Genomic DNA, 24,640 nt, shown 5'->3' on the forward strand with positions numbered 1-24,640 from the left:
ACAATGGCAGGAGGATCGGCAGTTCACGCCATCAAGAGGAACAATGCGTCCCGTGATGGGACCATTGACACTCACCAACAGAGTGCTTAGAAACAACCAAGAGGACAATCAGAGAGGAATGCCTGGTAACAGCCCCTTTGTGAACAACAATCTCAGCCAATGCTGGAGATGCGGGGGTAGACATACTGCTAAAAGCTGCAAGTTCCAACAGTTCACCTGTAGGAATTATAATGCCAGAGGACATTTGGCTAGAATGTGCCGAAAGACTGCAGCGAGGCTAATCTATGAAACAGAGGAATCAGACAAGGGGTCTGCAATGCAGGATGATGCCTGGGGCCAAGCCATGGATGCTGAGGTTCAGGGGGTTCATGTGGCTGACGTCCGCAGCTCATACACCAAAACGCCACCCCATAATGATGAAAGTTTTATTGAATGGCATCCCAGTGCGCATGGAGCTGGATACGGGAGCCAACCAGTCCCTCATGAATGTCCAACAATTTGAGAGACTATGGCCACACAGAGCTAGCAGGCCCAAACTGGAACGCATTGACACGCAGCTACGCACGTACACCAAAGAAATCATCCCAGTGCTAGGCAGTGCAAACCTGGTGGTAACACACAATGGATCACAGAACCGCCTGCCACTCTGGATTGTTCCGGGAAATGACCCCCTGCTTTTGGGACGGAGCTGGCTAGCCGAAATGAACTGGAAATGGGGAGATGTGCACACCATTTCGTCTGTGGAGCGAAGTTCAGGCTCGCAGGTCCTACAAAAATTCTGGTCACTGTTTCAACCCTGTGTCGGAACGTTCAAGGGCACCAAAGTAGTGATACACATTACCCCGGATGCCAGACCAGTGCACCACAAAGCCAGAGCGGTGCCGTATGTGATGCGTGAGAAAATTGAGAGTGAATTGGACAGGCTGCTCAGAGAGGGCATAATTTTGCCCATTGAATTCAGTGACTGGGCAATTCCCATCGTTCCTGTCCTTAAAGCGGATGGCTCGGTCAGGATCTGCGGCGACTACAAAGCCACCATCAACCGAGTGTCGCTGCAGGACCAATACCCGCTCCTGAGAGCAGGTGGCAAGCTGTTCACTAAGTTGAACCTCACCTTGGCCTACATGACTCAGGAACTGGCTGAAGAATCCAGGCTTCTGACCACCATCATGACGCACAAGGGATGATTCATCTACAACAGGTGTCCGTTTGGCATTCATTCAGCAGCCGCAATCTTCCAGAGGAACATGGAAAGCTTGCTCAAATCCATTTCCGGCACAATCATATTCCAAGACGACATCCTAATAACGGGTCGCGACACCGAAGAACACCTCCACAACCTGGAGGAGATGCTACGCCAGCTGGACCGGGTAGGCCTGCGGCTGAAAAAGGCCAAGTGTGCGTTTTTGGCCCCAGAGGTCGAGTTTTTGGGCAGGAGGGTTGCCGCAGACAACATCCGGCCTACCGAATCCAAAACGGAGGCGATCCGTCGAGCGCCCCGGCCCGGCAACACATCGGAGTTGCGATCGTTCCTGGGACTTTTGAACTATTTCGGGAACTTCCTGCCTAACTTAAGCACATTGTTGGAGCCGTTACATGTGCTCCTGCATAAGGGTTGTAACTGGTTCTGGGAGGACTGTCAGGAATGGGCTTTCAACAGGGCGTGGAACCTGCTTTGTTCTAACAAACTGTTGACTTTGTATGACCCCTGTAAAAAACTAGTTTTAACATGCGATGCATCATCATACGGGGTTGGGTGTGTGTTGCAGCAGGGAAATGACGATGGCCGACTACAACCGGTGGCTTATGCCTCCAGGTCACTCTCCCAGGCAGAGCGGGGATACGGCATGGTCGAAAAGGAAGCACTCGCTTGTGTTTACGGTGTGAAAAAGATGCACCAGTATCTTTTCGGCAGACCGTTCGAGTTAGAAACGGATCACAAGCCGTTAACATCCTTGTTGTCTGACAGCAAGGCTGTCAACGCCAATGCGTCAGCTCGCATACAACGATGGGCTCTCACGCTGGCTGCGTATGACTACACCATACGGCACCGGCCAGGCACCGAAAATTGCGCTGACACGCTCAGCAGGCTTCCACTGGCCACCACCGAGGGGGCGTCGGAGCAGAGCGCTGAAATGGTCATGGCTGTTGAGGTTTTTGACACTGCGGGCTCCCCCATCACAGCCCAACAGATCAATACTCTGGACCAACAGGGATCCCCTCCTATCCATGATAAAGAAATGTGTCCTGACTGGGGATTAGGCGCCCGCACACGGAGCATGCCCCGAGGAGGTCAGACCGTTTCAGAGATGGATGGATGAGCTCTCCATCCAAGCCGACTGCCTACTATGGGGAAGCCGGGTAGTCATGCCCCAGAAAGGATGGGAAGCATTCATCAGGGAACTCCACAGCGAGCACCCTGGCATCGTGTTAATGAAGGCCATTGCCCGGTCACATGTATGGTGGCCGGCGATTGACTCAGACCTGCAACACTGGGTTCGCAGGTGCACGACATGTGCCCAGCAGGGCAATGCCCCCAGGGAGGCCCCGCTCAGCCCATGGCCCTGGCCCACCAGGACATGGTGACGCGTCCACGTGGACTATGCAGGCCCGTTCATGGGGAAAATGTTCTTGATTGTAATCGATGCATACTCGAAATTGATCGAGTGCATCATATTAAACTCCTGCACGACATCCATCACCGTGGAGAGTCTGCGTACAGTTTTCGCGACCCACGGCTTGCCGGACATCCTGGTCAGCGACAATGGCCCGTGTTTCACCAGCCATGAATTCCAGGAGTTTATGTCGGGTAATGGCATTAAACACATCTGGACAGCGCCGTTCAAGCCGGCTTCCAATGGCCAGGCAGAACGTGCGGTCCAAGTCATAAAACAAGGCATGCTCCGTATCCAGGGACCCTCTCTTCAGTACTGCCTATCGCGCCTCCTGCTGGCCTATAGGTCCCACCCGCACTCGCTCACGGGAGTTAACTCCTCATGAAACGCACGCTCAAAACGCGGCTGTCCCTCATTCATCCAAGCCTGGCAGACATTGTTGAGGGCAAGCGGCAGTCCCAAACCGAGTGCCACGATCGAAACTCAAGGGGGAGGTGTATAGAAATGGATGGACCGGTATTTGTGCTTAATCATGCACTCGGACCCAAGTGGCTTGAGGGTACTGTAATTGGTAAAGAGGGGAATAGGGTCATAGTGGTCAGACTAAACAATGGGCAGATATGCCGCAAACATCTGGACCAAGTAAAAAAAGGTTCAGCATGGACACTGAGGAACCTGAAATAGACCAATGGATGTCAACCACACCACTGCCAGTAAACGAGCAACAAGGACAGTCAACAGCATGCACAGTCCCTGCGGCCAGCCCGGACAGGCCGGAACCAACTCAGGCGACAAAGACGCATGCCAAGGCTCAACCACCAGAGCCCCAACTGCGACGCTCCACGAGAGAACGTCGACCGCCTGAAAGACTCAATCTTTGACCCAAAGTCATTGGGGGGAAGGTGATGTCATGTTTGTAACCTTCACATAACTGTAACCAATATGTAACAACACTGTACACTGAAACAACTGTGAAATACACACCTTGACCACAGGGGGTGAACTTGTGGGAGACACTCCTTACCTGGTCAGCCAGGTACTTAAAGGGAGGTTCCACGCAAGCTCAGCACTCCTTGGTCTGGGGAATAAAGGTGCAGGTCATGAGTGACCTTGTCTGCAGTATATGCCTCGTGTGAATATGTTCTAGAGTTGAGAACTCTACATAAGCAACTGGTTGCAGTTTCCCGAAACCGTTAGCTTGTTGCAATACACACCCGACGCCATATGACGACGCATCACATGCTAGTACCAAACGTTTACATGGATTATACAACACAAGCAATTTGTTTGAACATAACAATTTTCTCGCTTTTACAAAGGCATTTTCTTGGCTTTTGCCCCAAACCCATTCACCCCGTTTTCATAGTAATGGTTCTACCAGGGTGCTAAGACCTGGTAAGAAGTTACTAAAGTAGTTCAAGAGTCCCAGAAACGACCACAGCTCCGTCACGTTCTGTGGCCTCGGTGCGTTCTCGATTGCCTCTGTCTTCGCGTTGGTGGGCCTGATGCCGTCCACCGCAATCCTCCTTCCCAGGAACTCCACTTCAGGCGCCAGGAAAACCTGAGCCCCACGCGGTTGAGTCGACTAAGAACCTCCTCCAGATTCTGTGTTCTGACCTGTGACCAAGATGTCATCCTGGAAGACCATGGTGTGCCGGACCGACTTCAGTAAACTTTCCATGTTTCTCTGGAATATCCGCTGATCGGATTCCAAACTGCATCTGTTATATAAAAAAAGACCTTTGTGCGTGTTGATGCAGGTGAGGGCCTTCGATGATTCCTCCAGTTCCTGCGTCATGTAGGCTGAAGTCAAATCCAGCTTCGTGAATGTCTTTCCTCCTGCCAGCGTTGCAAAGAGGTCGTCGGCTTTTGGTAGTGGGTATTGGTCCTGCAGGGAGAAACGATTGATAGTTACTTTGTAATCGCCACATATTCTGACGGTGCCGACTCCCTTGAGGACTGGGACAATAGGACTGGTCCACTCGCTGAACTCGATCGGTGAGATGATGCCCTCTCGTTGCAGCCAGTCTAGCTCGATCTCTACCCTTTCTCTCATCATGTACGGTACTGCTCTCGCCTTGTGATGGATGGGTCGTGTCCCCGGAATTAGGTGGATCTGCACTTTTACTCCTTGGAATTTCCCGATGCCTGGTTCGAACAGCGAAGGAAATTTGTTTAAGAACTGGGCACACGAAGTGTCGTCAGCGGGTGATAGCGCTCGGACGTCGTCCCAGTTCCAGCGTATCTTTCCCAGCCAGCTCCTGCCAAGCAGCGTGGGACCATCACCCGGTACCATCCAGAGTGGTAGCTTGTGCACCGCTCCATCATAGGAGACCTTTACGGTAGCACTGCCGATTACAGGAATCAGTTCTTTAGTGTAAGTTCTTAGTTTCGTGCAAACTGGATTTAAGACTGGCATTGAGGCCTTGTTGCACCACAACCTTTTGAAAGTCTTTTTGCCCATGATGGACTGGCTCGTGCCCGTGTCCAGCTCCATTGACACCGGGAGTCCATTTAGTTCAACATTCAGCATTATCGGGGGAAAATTCGTGGTGAATGTGTGCATGCCATGTACCTCTGCCTTCTCTATCTGAGGTTCTGGTTCATAGTGATCCTCCGTGGATCTGTCCTCCTCTGCAACATGGTGGTTTGCAGGTTTAACAGGCTCAGCAGCTCACCTGCACACTCGTTTGAGGTGTCCCATTGTTCCACAGCTCTTGCAAACGTATCCTTTGAATCGGCATGAATGGAAACTATGATCATCCCCGCAGCGTCAACAAGGTGTTAATGGCCTTGCATTCATCACTCTTGATGGTGGACTCTGAGACATCTGCGGACATGTAGCTGCAGGTATTTGTGACCTGTCCTGTACGTTACGATTTGAAAACAACATCACTTTGTTCACAGTACTTGTAGCAGCAGTTGTATGCTGAGAGATGTGCTTCATATTGTCACTGGTGGCAATGAACGCCTGGGCTATCGCTATGGCCTTACTCAAGGTTGGGGTCTCTAGAGTCAAAAGTTTGCAAAGTATCATTTCGTGGCCAATGCCAAGTACGAAAAAGTCTCTGAGCATGTGCTCCAAATGTCCTTCAAATTCGCAATGTCATTCAAGGCGTCTCAGCTCGGCGACATAACTCGCCACTTCCTGGCCTTCAGATCTTTTGTAGGTGTAGAACCGGTACCTCGCCATCAGAATGCTTTCCTTTGGGTTCAAATGCTCTCGGACCAGTGTGCACAAATCATCGTATGATTTCTCTGTGGGTTTCGCTGGAGTGAGCAGATTCTTCATGAGGCCATACGTTGGTGCCCCACAGACAGTGAGGAGGATCGCCCTTCGTTTGGCAGCGCTCTCTTCCCCATCTAGCTCGTTGGCCACGAAGTATTGGTCGAGTCGCTCCATAAAAGTTTCCCAATCATCTCCCTCTGAAAATTTCTCCAGGATGCCCACTGTTCTCTGCATCTTTGGGTTCGCTATCTGTATCTCATCACCAGTTGTTGTGTATGGAGCAAGAGTCAAACTGAACACTGTGAGCTCAAAGTAAAGTGTGACCTTAGTCTTTTATTGCAGGTCTCCAGAGTGCCTCTCCAACCTGCGAAGCCTCCTTAAAGACCTGTGCTCCCAAGGGATTATGGGATCCTTGGGACTCCAGGGAATGAGCCCTCTGGTGGCTGTACAGAGTAAATACAAGTCCACATATATGACAATTAGGAAGGGAGTTGCAGAGAATGGGGTTGTACCACCAATGATGAGGCAAAGTGGGGGAATGTACAGAAGGCCAGTGTTGAAATACAGAAGGTTAATTGCAAGAGCGTGAGATTGGGGGAGTTTGCAGTGGAGCAAAGCTATGGAGGAATTTCGACTCAGATTTTACATTGGTTCCTTTGGTGTACAGGGAAAAGTGTCGGTCAGTGAGGACAGGGTTCTGGGCAAGTATAACTTAGTGAGGGGAAGTTACGCTTTGGACAAATTGGAAGTAACGGAGGTGGAGGATGGAAGGTCTACAAGAAAAGGGCTAGAGTAATTGAGTTAGAAGGTAACAAAAGTGTGACAAGAGTTTTCAGTGGTGGAGAGGCTGAGATAAGAGTTGAGATGGGCAATGTTGCGGAGGCAGGAGCAAGCAGTCTTGGTGACGTTTGGAATAAGGGGCTGCCCATTTAAAACTGAGAAGAGGAATTTCTTCTCTCATAGGGTTGTAAATCTGTGGAATTCGCTGCCTCAGAGAGCTGTGGAAGCTGCAACATTGAATGGATTTAAGACAGATAGACAGTTTCTTAAACGATAAGGGGATAAAGGGTTATGGGGAGCAGGCAGGGAAGTGGACCTGAGTCCATGATCGGATTAAATGTCGTAGCAGGCTCGAGGGGCAGTATGCCCTACTCCTGCTCCTATTTATTATGTTCTTAAGTGAAATTCAGTCCTGGGTCGAACACACCACTGAGGTTGAACATGATTTTGTTCAGCTTGAGCTGGGGAGGGCAATGGTGTCATTGGCAAGGGTACGGAATTTAGTTGGGTGCCAGAAACAATGGCTTCGGTCTTCCCGAAGGGAGTTGTGAATTATCCAAGGCTGAATGTCGGACCAACAGTCTGACAGCATGGTTAGCCAGTATCAAGTACCCCCAGGTGGACCTCATCATCGATGTCTGCCGTGACTAGGCTCCCGAGGTATGGAAAATGGTCCACGTTGTCCAAGGCCGTGCCATGGATTTTGATGACCAGGGGACAGTGCTGTGTGGCGGGGTCAGATTGGTGGAGGAACTTTGTCTTACGGATGTTTAGCGTAAGGCCCAATGCTCTCGTATGCCTTGGTGAAGGTATTGACGATGGCTTGGAGTTCGGCCTCCGAGTGTGCACAGACCCAAGCATCATCTGCGTACTGTAGTTCGATGACAGAAGATGGGATGACCTTGGACCTAGCCTGGAGGCGACGATGGTTGAACAGGTTCCCATTGGTCATATATGACCCCCAGGTATCATCACCAAATTGAAAAATTGTTTCCGTAATTCCAAATTCTAAATCATTGACATATATATCATAGATAAGAACGGCCCCAGGCACCTGTGGAGCACCACTCGCCCAGACAGAGCGGTTCGCTTGATCGATGTGAGGATGGTGGGCTTCCCCAGGATTCAGGGCACCGTTGACTGCACCCACGAAGCATTGTGGGCACTTTAACCTAATGCAGAGGCGTGCCGTAACCACAAAGGCTACCAAACGCTGAATGTTCAGTTGGTGTGCAGCTCATCCTCACCATCAATGCCCGCTATCCTGGCAGAAGCCACAATTTATGGATCCTGCGACAGACCACTGTCCCGGGACTCTTCCAACCATCCGTGGCTAACTAAGGAAATACGGGATGGTATCAAATTGAAAACAAGGACATACAAAGTGGCCAATATTAGTGGAAGGCCAGAGGATTGTGAAACTTTTAAAAGCCAGCAAAGTACGACTAAAAAAATAATAGAGGGAAGATAGATTATGAAAGCAAACTAGCATGAAATATAAAAACAGATAGTAAGAGTTTCTGCAGGTACATAAAAAGGAAAAGAGTGGCTAAAGTAAATGTTGGTACCTTAGAGGAGACTGGGGAATTAATAATGGGGAACAGGGACATGGCAGAGACGAGCAGGATGGATAAGGGGGAACCAGTGGATTTCCAGAAGGCATTCAATAAGATGCCATGCAAAAGGTTACTGCACAAGATAAAAGTCATAGGACTGGGGGTAATATATTAGCATGGATAGAGGATTGGCTAACTAACAGAAAACAGAGAGTCGGGATAAATGGGTTATTTTTCGGTTGGCAAACAGTAGCTAGTGGGGGGCCGCAGGAATCGGTATTTACAATCTATATTAATGACTTGGATGAAAGGACCGAGTGTAATGTAGCCAAGTTTGCTGATGATACGAAGATGGGTGGGAAAGCAAATTATGTGGAGCACAAAAAAAATCTGCAAAGGAATATAGACAGGCTAAGTGAGTGGGCAAACATTTGGCAGATGGAGTAAATGTGGGAAAATGTGAGGTTATCCACTTTGGCAGAAAAAATAGAAAAGCAAATTATAATTTAAATGGAGAAAAATTGCAAAGTGCTGCAGTACAGAGGGCCCTGGGGGGTCCTGGTGCTTGAAATCCAAAAAGTTATTATGCAGGAACAGCAAGTAATCAGGAAGGCAAATGGAATGTTGGCCTTTATTGTAAGGGGGATAGAATATAAAAGCAGAGAAGTCCGACTACAACTGTACAGGGGTATTAGTGAGGCCACACCTAGAGTACTGTGTACTGTTTTGGTCTCCGCATTTAAGGAAGAATATATTTGTATTGGAGGCTGTTCAGAGAAGGTTCACCAGGTTGATTTCGGAGATGAGGGGTTTGACTTATGAAGATAGGTTGAGTAGGTTGGGCCTATACTCATTGGAGTTCAGAAGAATCTTACTGAAACTTGTAAGATAATGAGGGGGCTCAACAAGGTGTATGCAGGGAGGATATTTCCACTCATAGGGGAAACTAAAACTAGGGGACATAGTCTCAGAATAAGGGGACACCCATTTAAAACTGAGATGAGGAGGAATTTATTCTCTCAGAGGGTTGTAAATCTATGGAATTCTCTGCCCCAGAGAGCTGTGGAGGCTGGGTCATTGAATATATTTAAGGCGGAGATAGACAGATTTTTGAGCGATAAGGGAGTAAAGGGTTATGGGGAGCGGGCAGGGAAGTGGAACTGAGTCCATGATCAGATCAGCCATGATCTTATTGAATGGCGGAGCAGGCTCGAGGTGCGAAATGGCCCACTCCTGCTCCTATTTCTTATGTTCTTGTGGAGCTCACAGATGACTGCTCGGGACAAGGGTTATGCACTCGCCATCATGGTTGATTACACCCCTCTGCAACCCTAACACTCGTTCTGAGAACACCTAAAATGAGAGCCATGTCCCCACCAGGAACCTCATCGAACAGACTATTGGGGTGCTCGAACAATGGTTCCAATGCCTTGCAATACTCCCCAGATTGAGTCACCCTTTTCAGTGTTGTGTGCTGCATGCTGCACCTGGCCAGTGAGAGGGCCCGGCCATTGCTACCAGAGAATGCAGGTCCACCTCAGGAGGAGCATACGGAGGAGTAGCAGCAGCAACGGAGGAGGGAGTGTGCCGATTTTGCTTCTGCAAGGGGGGTGCGTCAACGCCTCATTATGCAGCGTTTCCACTTAACCACATATCACATGGCAATTGGGCTGCACCAACAAAGGGCTATGTGCACAGTGCAAAGCCTATCACCCTGCACATGGCAAATGAAAAACACGACCAAATATGAAGTTTCAAATGACCCATTTATTACAACCTCCAACATCAGGTAGGTAATTGGTTGGTGAGTATTAAGGTTTTATTTACTCTGTAAACTAGGTCAGTGGTTTGAACTAGAACCAGGAAACTATATTAAAAACTTTAATTACTAATCTAATAAATAGAGGCATGGCAGGGCAGCTCAGTTCCATGGTGTGAAATCCTGCACGCTTCTTGTGTCCTGGACGACCATGTGCAGGAAATGTTGCCAGCTAGAGCAGCTCGGGATCCGTGTTTCGGAGCTTGATTGGTGGCTGGAGTCACTGCAGTGCATCTGCGAGACTGTGAACATTGTTTCTAGGGGTGGTCACCCTGCATCAGTGTGCAGGCAGAGAGGGAATGGGTGACCGTCAGACAGACAAGGAGGACCAGGCAAGCAGGGCAGGGGTCCCCTGACTACATCTCGCTCGCTCACTGGTTTTCAGTTCTGGACACTGGCGAGGACAATGTTTCCTCTGGGGAGTGCAGCCAGAGCCAACTCCACAGCACCACAGGTGGCTCAGCTGCACAGCAGGGCAGGAAGAAGAGTAGAAGAGCCATCGTGGTAGTGGAACGGACAGGCATTTCTGCGGCCACAGACGCGACTCCAGGATGCTATGTTGCCTCCCTGAGGCCAGGGTCATGAATGACTGCAGGACATTCTGATGGATGAGGGTGATCAGCCAGAGGTCGTTGTCCATATCCGTGCCAACGACATAGGTAGAAAGAGGAATAAGGTCCTACAGGCAGATTTTAGGGAGCTAGGAGAGAGATTAAAAAGCAGGACCTCAAAAGTAGTAATCTCCGGATTACTCACGTGCTAGTGAGTACAGAAATAGGAGGGATAGAGCAGATGATTGTGTAGCTGGAGAGATGGTGCAGGAGGGAGGGCTTTAGATTCCTGAGGCATAGAGACCGTTTCTGGGGAGGTGAGATCTGTACAGGCCGGACGGGTTGCACCTCAACAGAGCCAGAACCAATATCCTCACGCGGGGACGGGGGGGTGGGTGGGGAGTTGCGAGTACTGTTGTTGGAGTGTTTAAACAAGAAGCCTGGCAGGGGAATGTGAGCCTGAGAGTAGTTTCAGAAGGGGGAGAAGAAATGCTGGAATTGGAAGGCAGAAAATTAGTAAGCGAGTTTGGAAGGCAGAGGAAACAAAGGCGAGAAAATAGACAAGGGAGTCTGGCAATGCTAAATGGCATATACTTCAATGCAAGGTGTCTAGGGAATAAGGCAGATAAGATGAGGGTATAGATAGACATGCGGGAGGGAGTATGATATTATAGCTATTACTGAGACATGGCTGAAAGAAGGGCAGGAATTACAGCTCAATATTCCTGGTTCCAGGGTTTTCAGATGGGATAGAAATGGGATAAAAAAAATCGAGGGTCACAGTATTGATTAAAGAAACGATTACAGCTGTGAGGAGGGATGATATGCCAGAAGGATCATCAAATGAGGCCGTATGAGTTGAATTGAAGAATAGAAAATGGGCGACCACACTGCTGGGTGTGTACTATAGACCCCCAAACAGTCAGAGGGAGGTAGAAGAACAAATATATAGGCAAATTTCTGAGAAGTGAAAAAACTATATGGCAGCAAAAGTAGGCGATTTCAACTACCCTGATATTAACTGGGATAGAATTAGTGTGAATGGTACAGAGGGTGTGGAATTCCTAAAATGCATTCAGGAGAACATCTTTAGCCAGTATGTAACAGGCCCAACAAGGGAGGGGGTGGTTCTGAACTTAGTTTTAGAGAATGAAGCTGGGCAGGTGGAAGAGTATCAGTGGGAGAGCATTTTGGTGCTAGTGATCAAATTCAGTTAGATTTAGGGTAGTTATGGAAAAGGACAAAGATAGACCAGGAATAACATTTCTCAATTGGGGAAAAGCCAATTTTGCTGAGCTGAGACGTGATTTAGCCAAAGTGGACTGGAAATGGCTACTTGAAGGTAAATCAGTGTCAGAGCAGTGTGAGGCATCAAGGAGGAGATCCTGAAGGTACAGAGTAAGTATGTTCCCTTAAAGAAAAAGGATGGGACTAACAAATCTAGAGCCCCCTGGATGTCACGGGACATTACAGGGTAGGATAAAGAAAAAAAGGGAAGCTTATGACAGATACCCGAGGGCCAGCAGCCTGTCCCTCAGCCTCCTAGTGAGAGCGACGAGGACAAAGGGCAGGAGACCCCAGCTCAGACACAGTCACCTCTGTAAGCTGTCCCCAACTGTAGGGAGATGATGTCGGTGGAAGGGGCAATGATCCTGGGCTTTGATGAGGGTGATGCTCCAGGACGCAGTGGCCTACAGCAACGCCACTGGGCAAGTGAAGCTCGAGGGCCAGACCCCGGAGGGCGAGGTCGCGTGCGAGTTCTGCTCAGCAGGACTCAGAGGAGGACCTCGACCTGGAGGCTATGGCCAGGTGGTCAGCGGGCATGCACAGCGAGCTTCTGGGTGCTATGGCAAGTGTGCCCAAGAGCATGGATGCACTAGCTAGGAGTTTGGAGGAGTCTGTCTCCAGCATTGCACGTGTCTCCCAGCACATCTTCAAGCTCATCCTTGGCAGCTTGCAAAGCATGATAGACTCGCAGAGAGACAGCGGAGACCCGGACCTCATGCCGCATGTCATGGGTGAGATGGCAGCAGCTATTTCAGCAAAGTCCGAAGCAATGCAATGGCTTAGTGCTGTAATGGAGTCAGTGCTTGGTGGCATGCGAACTCAGTCTGCTCTCGTGCACACTCAGTCTGCCACTCATGCACAATCAGATTGATGCCACGCAAGTTCTGACTGCTGCCATCGTTTCTGGGTTCCCCGCAGTCCAACGGGGATCTCACGGTGCCGCAGAAGGCCAGCACTCTGTTCTCCAGCAGATTGCTCCGGATGCTGAGGGGCTGCCCTGGGGGAGTGGCAGTGTGTCGGTTGAAATGGAAGGCGCTGTCCTCTCCCAGGATGACAGAATTCCAGCTCCCACCACAGCCACTTCGCCATTGCACCTGGCTCTGTCTGCACCCAAGCCAGCCCAGACTGCTGCCGCCCAGCCTGAGGTGCTGCAGTCTGTGGCCGGGCCTTCCAGGCCCAGAGCTGGTCAAGGGCGTCCTCTAAGGCTCAATGTCGCAGAGTGAGCAGCCTGCTACCAGCCTCGCTGCAGGCACTGGGGCCTCAATAAGGAGGAGCAGTAGGGCGAGGAGGTGGGAGAAGGGACCGGGGAGGGAAATATGCCAAAATAGGGAAGAAACCCACATTTGTTGACATGGCCAGACGATTACTTTGTAAATATATTCTTGATGTTGCTTCTGCTTTGTTATTTTTGATTAGCAAACGGTTGTTTTGGAAAACTTGTTGGTGTTGTTGGTTGTGGGTACTTATGGGTGATTTTGGGGGTTGTAATAAATGGGTCATTTTCAAGTTCATTTTTGGCCGTGTTTTTCATTTGCCATGTGCAGGGTGATAGGCTCAGTGCTGTGCACATAGCCCTTTGTTGGTATAGTCCAAGTGATATGCGCTGTAGTGGAAACGCTGCGTAATGAGGCGTTGATGTACAGCCCTTGCAGAAGCAACAAAGAAGAAACAAAGCAACTATGTTCACAATCTGAAAGCATTCAAAACGATCTCTGGGAAGATAGCAATCAATCTGGCCTCCTAATGACCCGGTTGCTCATTGCTTTATATATCGCCATGGTAGCGCCAATACCACTTGTGAGTGCTTGGTTTTGCTGGCGTGATTAGCGGCAAGCAGTAAACGCAGCAAAAATGATCAATATTGTGATCGGGGCGCTAGCAGGGCATTGCACACTCATTACGTTACATTGGCACAGCATTCCCTGGAGCTAGGTTTTTGTGCCGGTGCTAAAACTCTATTCAAGTTGGCGAGCGGCGCTAATATCGCTGTGCCCGGACAATAAGCCTTGAGCTGACCTATTCAATGTCTCGCCCTCGCAGTCCCAAAATTAATCGCTGGGTCACCTCACTCAGTAAGTGTCTCCTCCTCCATATAACTTCTCTAACAAGTACCCAGTCTTTTCCAAGTCAACCAACTTCTTCTCCATTCTCAAGTTTTACCCTGAATCCTGGCCACTTTGAGCTTAAATAATAGCCTTTCATGAGGAACTTTGTCAAATATTTTTTGGAAGTTAAGGTACATCACATCATTCTACAGTCCAGTTGGAAATTTGGTCAGGCAGAATCTTCCCTTTCTAAACCCATGCCCTGTGCAAGAAGACTATTTTCTCATGACCAAAATTCACATCTCCCTCAGGCTTTAAATCACCGTTATTCTGGGCCTTGTACGTAAATGCAATGTGAAAACCATGTTGCGTCACAATAAAACCTGCAGTGTAATTGGGTTATTCTTAAAAAAATAAAACCACTTGTATTTCTTACAATTGGTCAAGAATGTTGTGTTTGATGTTTTCTCTGCCAATCTGTCCCTTCCATCATGTACTCAGCCAAGTCTGCACGCATCCTAATTCTATACATTTTGCTTTTAGTCTTTAAAATTTTTTAAAGTTCATAATTGGAACCAAAATTGATACCTATTAGTGCGTTGATATGACTAGCTGTTATTAGTGTAGTGGTTTGCTTGGGAGGTAATAGCATGGGAACAGAATGGGCAGGAAAGTTCTTTGAGGCCTATCAATTTATGGATGCTGAACGTGATTATAAGGGATATAATTAGCATTAGTTGCATCCTGTAGGTCTGTTCCATGACAGAAAGGATAAAATAACAACAGTAGATACACAAGATACATAATGGGGCAGAAATTCCGGCCTCCCGGGTCCGTACTGAGTGCCTACGGACCTGGGAAGGCATCACAAAAGCCGGTTTTCAGCGCACAATGAGCATGCGCTGAATTTGAATGGGCATGATTGCGATATTTACCCATATCTTGCCCAGCAACTGTCCTGAAAACTCTTGCGCCTGATAAAAGCAGGCACATAGCCTACTTTTACAGGCATAAGAGTTTTAAAACACACTTAAAACATAAAAAATAAAATTAAAAAACACATTTTATTTTTAAAAACCCTGCCCACTATGTTAAATTTATTTTAAAGCATAATTTAAAAAACTTTTTTTTTTAAATCGGAAATATATATATTTTTAATAATACAGAAATAACTTTAATTTAAATTAATGTTAAATATGTGATGTATTTTTTCTATATTTTATTAATTTTTTTGTGTTGGGGGGTTTCTCATTCATAATAATGGGAACTCCAACTTACAAATTTCTCATTATTATGAATGAGAACATACTTTATCTTGATTGGCTGCCCAGAGCCACGTGACTGAAGCTCCAGCCCTGCACATGTCCTGACGTGCACGCACTGCGAACTCACATGGGCGCAACAACTTCAGGTAAGTGCGCTTCTTTTTAAAGTTTTTTTTTTTACCCAATCATCCACGGGAAGCAGCTGGGTCAATAACACACTTCAATATACAGGAACTCAAAGAGAGTTTAGCTCTTAACTTACTGGTAACCTGGTGATCTGTCCCCATTTATTTTAACCTCTCTTTTGTCCTCTGGGTCTTTAAGTGGCTGTTACATCCTAATGACTCCCTCGGAAATTGAAAGGAAACTGCCAAGTGCTCCAGAATCCAGTGCACTAAGTAATTGCAACACCCTTTAACAAAAATATACCTCTATATTTATCTCTCTTAAAAAAAAAAGTATCAATGCACCTTTCAGTTCCCTGCCCACATCCAGTGCACTCAAAGGAAGCCTCTTGCGTGTTAGGAAAGTGACTCAGCCCCGTGACCTCACTGCTTATTGAACACAAGGGAGCTATTTGTTGCCTCATTTGTCCTTTAAACTAATACCACCTACTGAAAGAATTTAATATAATTTGTGACACTTAATATCACAAATCAGAAAAGGAATAACAACCATTTTCATTTACAAAAGGCCTCATTCTCTGAGCAGCCAAGAAAAGCAACCATAATTGTGTTTCAATGAGAGCTGTCATCATCATCATAGGCGGTCCCTCGTATTGAGGATGACTTGCTTCCATGCCAAAAAGGGGTGAGTTCACAGGTGTTTCAATGAAGGACCTAATATTCCAGGTCCTGAACTACATCCTGAAAGATGGAAGATGTCTGCGCGTGGATTTTTTTAATGTGTGGTGGCCGTTGCACACCAGCCACCACACGGGCTTGGTCCAGTGGCAAGGATTAACCAAAATGACTGGAGACCAGCTCTGCTGCACGGACCTAGTGTGTACACATATCGTAGTGTGGGCTGACCCGAGTTGCCCCTGGGCCCTCGCCTCTTCTGGGCCCCGAACTCACGCCGCTCCTGGGCCCCGATCACGTCGCTCCACGGTCACTCACCACTCCTGCGCCCCAACCTTGCGTACGTCTCAATTAAGCAACAACATGTTTTATTTTTCAACATGCTAATTATCTGTTGCTGCCATACTTTTTATATATAGGTTTGATGTGGCAATAAGTGGCCCAATTTTTATATCAAACCTGTCACCCTGGCTCAGGGGGAGCAGTCTTGTCTCTGTATTGGACGGTTGTTACGCCACACTCCAGAACTTGAGCACATAATCTTAGTTGGTCTTTCTGTGACACTTTGCTGCCGGTACAACTTGGCTGCGGCTATCTAACCCTAGTTATTTAATAGTAATTAATTGGCTTTCAATTCCTTTGGGATGTGAAAAGTGTTATATAAATGCAAGTGCTGTCTCTTTTTATTATGGCTTGTACCGCATTCACACATCGAAGCCGCTATTTCGATTTTTTTTTTAATCATTCACGGATGTGGGCATCACCAGCAAGGCCAGCATTTATTGCCCATCCCCAATTGTCCTTGATAAGGTGGTGGTGAGCCGCCTTCTTGAATACACCTGAGTGGCTCACTGGGCCATTTTAGAGGGCAGTTTAGAGTCAACCACATTGCTGTGGGTCTGGAGTTACATATAGGCCAGACTGGGTAAGGACGGCAGATTTCCTTCCCTAAATGACCTTAGTAAACCAGATGGGTTTTTACGACATGGTCACCATTACTGATACTAGCTTTTCATTGCTAAAGGCAGGGCTAAGTGATCCCACAATTAATGGATTAGATTAAAGCTCTGCAGACTTGACACATTAAGTCATGAATGGTGGTGAACCATTAAACAACTAATGGGAGGAGGAAGCTCCATAAATATCCCCGTCCTCAATGATTGCGGAGCCCAGCACGTGAGTGCCAAAGACAAGGCTGAGCGTTTGCAACCATCTTCAGTCAGAAGGGCCGAGCGGATGATCCATATCGGCCTCCTCCTGAGGTCCCTACTATCACAGATGCCAGGTGTCAGCCATTTCGATTCACTCCAGGTGATATCAAGAAACGGCTGAGCGCACTGGATACAGCAAAGGCTATGGACCCCGACAACATCCCGGCTATCGTGCTGAAGACTTGTGCTCCAGAACTAACTGTGCTTCTAGCCAAGCCATTCCAATACAGTTACAACATTGGTATCTGTCCGACAATGTGGAAAACTGCCCAAGTATGTCCTATCCACAAAAAGCAGGACAAATCCAATCCTGCCAATTACTGCTCCATCAGTCTACTCTCAATCATCACTAAAGTGATGGAAGATGTCATCGACAGTGCTATCAAGCGGCACTTACTCATCAATAACCTGCTCATCGATGTCCAGTTTGGGTCTGCCAGGGCCACTTGGCTCTTGACCTCATTACAGTCTTGATCCAAACATGGGCAAAGGAGTTGAATTCCAGAGGTAAGGTGAGAGTGACTGCTCTTGATATCAAGGCAGCATTTGACCGAGTGTGGCATCAAGGAACCCTAGTAAAACTGAAGTCAATGGGAATCGAGGAAAACTCTCCACTGGTTAAGGTCATACCTAGCACAAAGGAAGATGGTTGTAGTGGTTGGAGGTCAATCATCACAGCCCCAGGGCATCACTGCAGGTGTTCCTCAGGGCCGTGTCCTCGCCCCAACCACCTTCAGCTGCTTCATCAATGATGTCCCTCCATCATAAGGGCAGAAGTGGGGATATTCGCTGATGACTGTCCAGTGTTCAGTGCCATTCGCAACTCCTCAGATAATGAAGCAGTCCATGCCCACATACAGCAACACCTGGACGACATTCAGGCTTGGGCTGATAAATGGGAAGTGCCAGGCAATAACTACCTCCAACAAGCGAGAGTCTAACCATCGCCTCTTGACATTCAATGGCATTACCATTGCCGAATCCCCCACCATCAACATCCTGGGGGGTCACCATTGACCAGAGATTTAACTGGACCAGCCACGTAAATACTGTGGCAATAAGAACAGGTCAGAGGCTGGTTATTCTGTGGTGAGTGTCTCACCTCCTGACTCCCCAAAGTCTTTCCACCATCTACAAGGCACAAGACAGGAGTGTGATAGAATACTCTCCACTTGCCTGGCTAAGTGCAGCTCCAACAATACTCAAGAAGCTCGACACTATCCAGGACAAAGCAGCCCACTTGGTTGGCACCCCATCTACCACCTTAAACATTCACTCCCTCCACCATTGTACCGTTGCTGTAATGTGTACAAGATGCACTGGAACAACTTCATAAGGCTTCCTTGGCAGCACTTTCCAAACCTGCGACCTCTACCACCTAGAAGGACCAGGGAAGCAGGCACATGGGAACACCACCACCTCCAAGTTCCCCTCCAAGTCACACGCCATCCTAACTTGGAAGTATATCACCGTTCCTTCATCATCGCTGGGTCAAAATCCTGGAACTCCCTCCCTAACAATACTGTAGGGTACCTTCACCACACGGACTGCGGTTCAAGAAAGCGGCTCACCACCACCTTCTCAAGGGCAATTAAGGATGGGCAATAAGTGCTGGCCTTGTCGGTGACACCCACATCCCATGAATGAATAAATTAAAAAAATTCCAGATTTATTTAATTTAATTTAAATTCCCCAGCAGCATGGTGGGATTTGATCTTACGTCTCTAGCTCAATAGTCCAGGCCTCTACATTCTCTCTTTCTTAGGCAGTCCCTCATGAGCTCTAAGGTGGCTGATGAGACTCTGTCACAGGTGGAGCAGGCAGTGGTTCGAGGGACGGGTGGGTGGAGTGCTCGATTTGTCGTACGCTCCTTCCGCTGTTTGTGCTTGGCTCCCGCGTGGCCCGACGAAGAGGCTCGAGGTGTTCGGCGCCTTCCTGGATGCTTCTCCTCCACTTTGGGTGGTCTTGGGCCAAGGATTCCCAAGAGTTGGTAGTGATGTTACATTTTTTCAAGAGGTTTTGAGGATGTCCTTGAAGCATTTTCTCTGCCCTCCTGGGGCTGGCTTGCCGTGATGGAGCTCGGCGTAGCGAGCTTGTTTCGGGAGTCTAATATTGGGCATGCGGACAATGTGGGCCATCCATAGGAGCTGATCGAGCGTGGTCAATGTCTCGATGCTGAGGATGTTGGCCTGAGCGAGAACGCTGACGGTGTGCCTATCCCGCCAATGGATTTGCAGAATTTTGTGGAGGCAGCATTGGTGGTACTTCTCCAGTGCTTTGAGGTGTCGACTGTACATAGTCCATGTCTCTGAAGCGTAAAGGAGGGCAGGAATCACTACTACTCTGTGGACCATGAGCTTGGTGCTGGGTTTGAGTCTTCAAACACTCTTTTCCTCAGGCGATCGAAGGCTGCACTGGCACACTTAAGGCGGTGTTGGGTTTCATCATCGATGTCTTCCCTCGCTGACAGGAGGCTCCCAAGATATGGAAAGTGGTCCACGCTGTTTGCAAAGTCTTGTCGTGGATCTTGATGATCAGGGGGCAGTACTGTGAGATGGGGGCAGGTTGGGGCAGAGAACCTTTGTCTTACGGATGTTTAATGTGAGGCCCAGACTCTTGTACGCTTCAGTGAAGATGTCAACGATGGTTTGGAGTTCAGCCTCTGAGTGTGCGCAGACACAAGCATCGTCTGCATACTGTAATGCAATGACAGAGGTTGGGATAACCTTGGTATTCGACTAGAGGCAACGGAGGTTGAACAATTTCTCGTTCGTCCTGTAGATTAGCCTCTGGATTACTAGTCCAGTAACATAAGCACTATGCTACCGTACCTGCGATTTGTACCAACGAAAAGGCTGGCTACAAAACAGCATCGATAACCAAAGAGTCATTGGACCTTAAAATGAGACAATAACATCCCTCTCTTTCCTTCTAAACAGCTCTGCATTCTGGGACTAAGAGGATGGGTTTGCAATCTGTTGTTTCCCCGGGGCGGTTCTGCTGTCAGAGTTAGGGTGGGAGACAGGCAGAATCACCCCGCACCACCCCACCGTCCCCCACCAATCCCTGAGGAATTTCAGTCCTTAACTGACTAATGCTGCAGCAGTGGGTTTAACATGGGTGAGGTTCATCATTTCTCTGTAAATAGAGGCTGATCGTCATGATTGTTTTAAGTTTTGCTATTTTTTCTCTCTGGATCCTTTGCCGTTGTATAATTGCACAGACACTAGTCGCTTCCAGTATCTCGCCCAAGTGGGGGTAGTCATGTGGAGGTATCCGCGATAAGTATAAGGCAGCCTAATTGATGACCAGGACCTTGCACCCAAGGCTGCTCCTGTCTTTGTCTGACATCCACACATCCAAGCAGGGCTCACTGGATAGCAACTCTGCCAATTATTACCCCTAAACCCAGTGCTGCGGAGGCTAAAATTGTAGCATCAATTTGGCTGAGGTCATCCAGCTTAGCACGGACCAAGGATTGAATCTGGGACCTTCCAGCCTACGTGGTTCAGTTTTGCTTATGGGATAGGAACACTGAGCCATTGGAGGAACTTGCCATTGTCCAGCATTGCAAGATTGTCAGAATCACCTCTTCCTGTGCAGCCAGGGTTGTTATAGACAGTGCTTTGAAATCAGTCATTACAACTAGCACAAATGGGGGTAATGATGGGCAGCCTATTTTCTTTTTTGCGTTGCCTTCAATGGAAGGTGGTGTAAGTGAGGTGTAAAACGGGCTTTTGATTCGCTATTGCCCATTTTGGGCTAGGTCACTGTGATTCATGAAGGAATGAACCCTGAGAAATCTAGAACACGATGGCTCTGAAAAATGTGCAGTAACTGCACTCTATCATTAGAAGGATTTCACCCCTGGCTGTGCCCTATTTTGAATTCCTACAATGAACATGATGGGGGGGGTTTCCATCTCACGGTTACCACAGTGATTCTGAGGTCCTCATGTCTGAATATACAAGGCAAATTGGTCCAAATTGTATAAGTTTAGGTGTGTCAGTTTAGCTGAATAGGCAAAACTCTCTTCTCGATTGAAGGCTTGTGGAATCGAGCACCACATCAGGCTGGAATTTATAATCCGGCTGCAAATTCAGTGCAATACTGAGGGAGTACTGTCTTGTTGGAGGTATCATGCTGTGAGATGTAAAACTGAGCCCAAGTCTGTTCTGGTGAAGGTTACAGATCTCACGGAATTATTTTGAAGCAGAGCAGAGAAGTCTTCTGATGTCCTGGCCAATATTTTTCAATCAACCACGACCAAAAGAAACTCAACAAATCATGGCTACTTTGTGGGATGTTTCTGGTGCTGAATGGCTGCATAACATTTTCCTATCTAACATTAGTCGCTGCACTCATTTACAAAATCTACCGGGATATTTTATGATCATTTCAACTGAGTGGAGGTGGATGACATGCAAAGGGGCTTTTTTTCCCATCCCAGTTTTCTCCCCTCCTGAAGGCATTAACAGTGGGTACCTTACTGCACCCCATTAAAAGCAGCCATTATCCATGTGTTGCTAAGACTATTTTACTATGGGGGCCATTAAAGCCCAGTCCTGTCCTCCCGCGACATCAACTCGGAATAACAATCAGGAGCAGGAACCATGGTTGATTTTCCACCTTCCGCCAGACCTGGAGTTTTGAAGGCGATTGTCGTACCCCTCACTTGTTTAAACATCACTTTCTGGCTCCACACCTTCTCCAAATGTCCCTGTGGGCCAGTAGTGTGAAAGCTACATTACTGACCTATCTGGGCAGGGTGAGTAAACAACCCACTTGTGCCCATAATAGGGGCAGGCAGCAGTGGCAGCAACCACTGACATTGCTTCATCTGTGCCATTGCCACTGGTGGCACAGGGACTAGCACCTCTTGAAGAGTAACATCACTCCTCCAGTCGCACAGTTGCCTTATTTGCATTACAGCTTTTCCATTGGCTGTAATGTCAATGCGAACCATGGGTTACTTCCAAATGCTTATCCTCCATCACCATGGCAATGGATATTTGGGCAAGTAGCTAAGGGGAAAAAAATCTATCCACAGAGAGGCTGAACTCCAGCCTTTTCCACAACCTCTATTCCCTTCGCGTCACCACTGACGGCCATGCCTACAACCGCCAAGGCCCTAGGCTCTGAATTAACCGTCCTAAACTGCTTGGCATTTCCAACTCGGTTTAAGACCCTCCTAACATCTCCTCCTTTGGCTTTGCGACCGTTTCTGTCCCATTTGTGAAGCACCTTGTGAAGCACCTTGCGATGTTTGTCTACATTAAAAGGCGGTATATGCACGTTGTTGTTCTCTTAGTAGAATCTGGCAACTTGCAAGACAGCTTAATAAGGGTATATGGCTGGAGTTGGAAAAATATCTCTCTCTCCTTTCCACCGCTCAGCAATTCCTTCTCTAACGAAGTATAAAAAGAATGTGATTGCTATTTTGCTGAAATGTGTGTATTGATAGCAGATTCAGCGATGAGCAGTAAGTCGTTCCTCTCTACAGAAACAAAGTAAGTGTTGATTTGAATAGTTTTGCTTGCCTGAATGATGCAGAGTGGAGCCTGCTGAAACAAGCCTAATTATGCGAGTTATCAAGATTGCTTCTCGCGGCAGCTTGGCTGTGCTGATTGACAACCTGATTTCCTGTGTCTCGATAAACTGCTATTGGTTTCGGGGCGGAAAGTGTGGTCCCAGCACACTGGCACCACTTTCTTCGGGTGCTCTGTGTGCCCATGGAACCTCAGTGTTACCTGCAAAAATCAAATAAGCAGATTAATCCGTTGAGTTCAATAGAAATAAAAATCGGGAGAGGGCCCATGGACTCGCTATCAGCCTTTTTACACTCTCGTTCACAGTCAACTCCAGTCCTGAACACCAATAACTGAAGAAAACATGAAACTAACGTGTGGCTTTACTTCTTCACCAATGTTTCTGCAACATGAGTTATTGGTACCAAAGGGCTCCTGTTAATGTACAATGACTTTTTAATTCAGAGCTGCTCTAACTTAAACAATCCTTCCAAGATTGTCCACCTTTACCTTAACCCTTTCTCTGCTGTTCTTGACATTTTCTCTCAGTTAGACACCAATATATGTGAATGGAAGTGATTCAACCAGCACATCCACTCAGAGCAAATTACAAGACAAATAACCAGTGCAAACATTTCATTTGTCACACAAGCTGATGAGACGGGGTCACCAAAGGTGTGCCCTCGGCTCCTTATGAGGAGAGGGCTATGAAGAGTCTAGGCAATTGAGAAAGTGAGGAAAATGAGGTCAGCGGCTCTCCCCAGCCCATGGCTAGCATTCTTTCCTTTTCATTGTGTGTCTCCTTCCTCATTCGGTCCATTCAAGCCCTGAAACACATATTGCAGCATATTGCAGCATTGCAACTGAAGGTGTCGGTGGAGTTACAGGTGTTCTACCTGCTATCTGGAGGGTCAGCTTGAGGGCTGCACTTTTTCTACATTATCCCCGTGTCCTGAATTATGTAGCACTGCCCCTTGGCGGACCACCTTCTGGGGAGATCATAGAATAGTAGAGCACAGAAGGAGACCGGCTCTTTCGAAGAGCAATCCAGTTAATCCCACTCCCCGGCTTCTTCACCCTATCCCTGCAACTTTTTCTCCCTCAACTATTGATCCAATTTCCTTTTGAAAGCCTCTATTGAATCTGTATCCACCACCTTATCAGGCAGTTCATTCCCAATCCTAACCACTTGTGTAAAAAGGTTTGTCCTCATGTCGCCTCCGGTTCTTTTGCCAATCACCTTAAATCTGTGTCCTCTGGTTCTCGATCCTTCCGCCAATGTTTACCTCTACCTGCTCTGTCTAGACCCCACAGACTTTGAACACCTCTATCAAATCTCTTGTTAATCTTCTCTGCTCCAAGGAGAGCAACCCCAGTTTCTCAGTCTATCCACATTACTGTAATCCCTCCCTGGAACCATTCTCGTAAATCTCTTCTGTTCCCTCTTCAAAGTCTTCACGTCCTTCCTAAAGTGTGGTGCCCAGAATTGGATACAATACTCCAGCTCGGGCCAAACTCGTGTTTTATGTAGGTTTAGCTTACCTTCCTGGCTTTTGTAGTCTATTCCTCTATTTATAAAGCCCAGGATCCCATATGCTTTATTAACTGCTTTGTTAACCTATCCTGCCACCTTCAAAGATGACCCAGGATTGCCTTAAGTGTCTCTAATGCTGCAAAGTGTGGCCACTTGCTCCTTGAGCACAGAGATGCTCTGCACAGAGATTAACTTTTCACATGCTTAGTGCAAATGTGCCGCCTCTCAATACAGTTAGGAGTAGGAGTAGATTATTTAGCCCTTATGTGACTGTGAAAAAGGTAAACGCCTCATCATTCTCGATCTGTCTGCAGCCTTTTGACATGGTTAAGCACATCATCCTCCAATGCCTCTCCAGGCGTTGGGTGGGACTGCACTCGCCTGGTTCCATTCTTATCTATCTAATTGCAGCCAGAGAAT

This window comes from Pristiophorus japonicus, chromosome 7, assembly GCF_044704955.1.
Source record: "Pristiophorus japonicus isolate sPriJap1 chromosome 7, sPriJap1.hap1, whole genome shotgun sequence".
Classification (NCBI taxonomy): Eukaryota; Metazoa; Chordata; class Chondrichthyes; family Pristiophoridae; genus Pristiophorus; species Pristiophorus japonicus.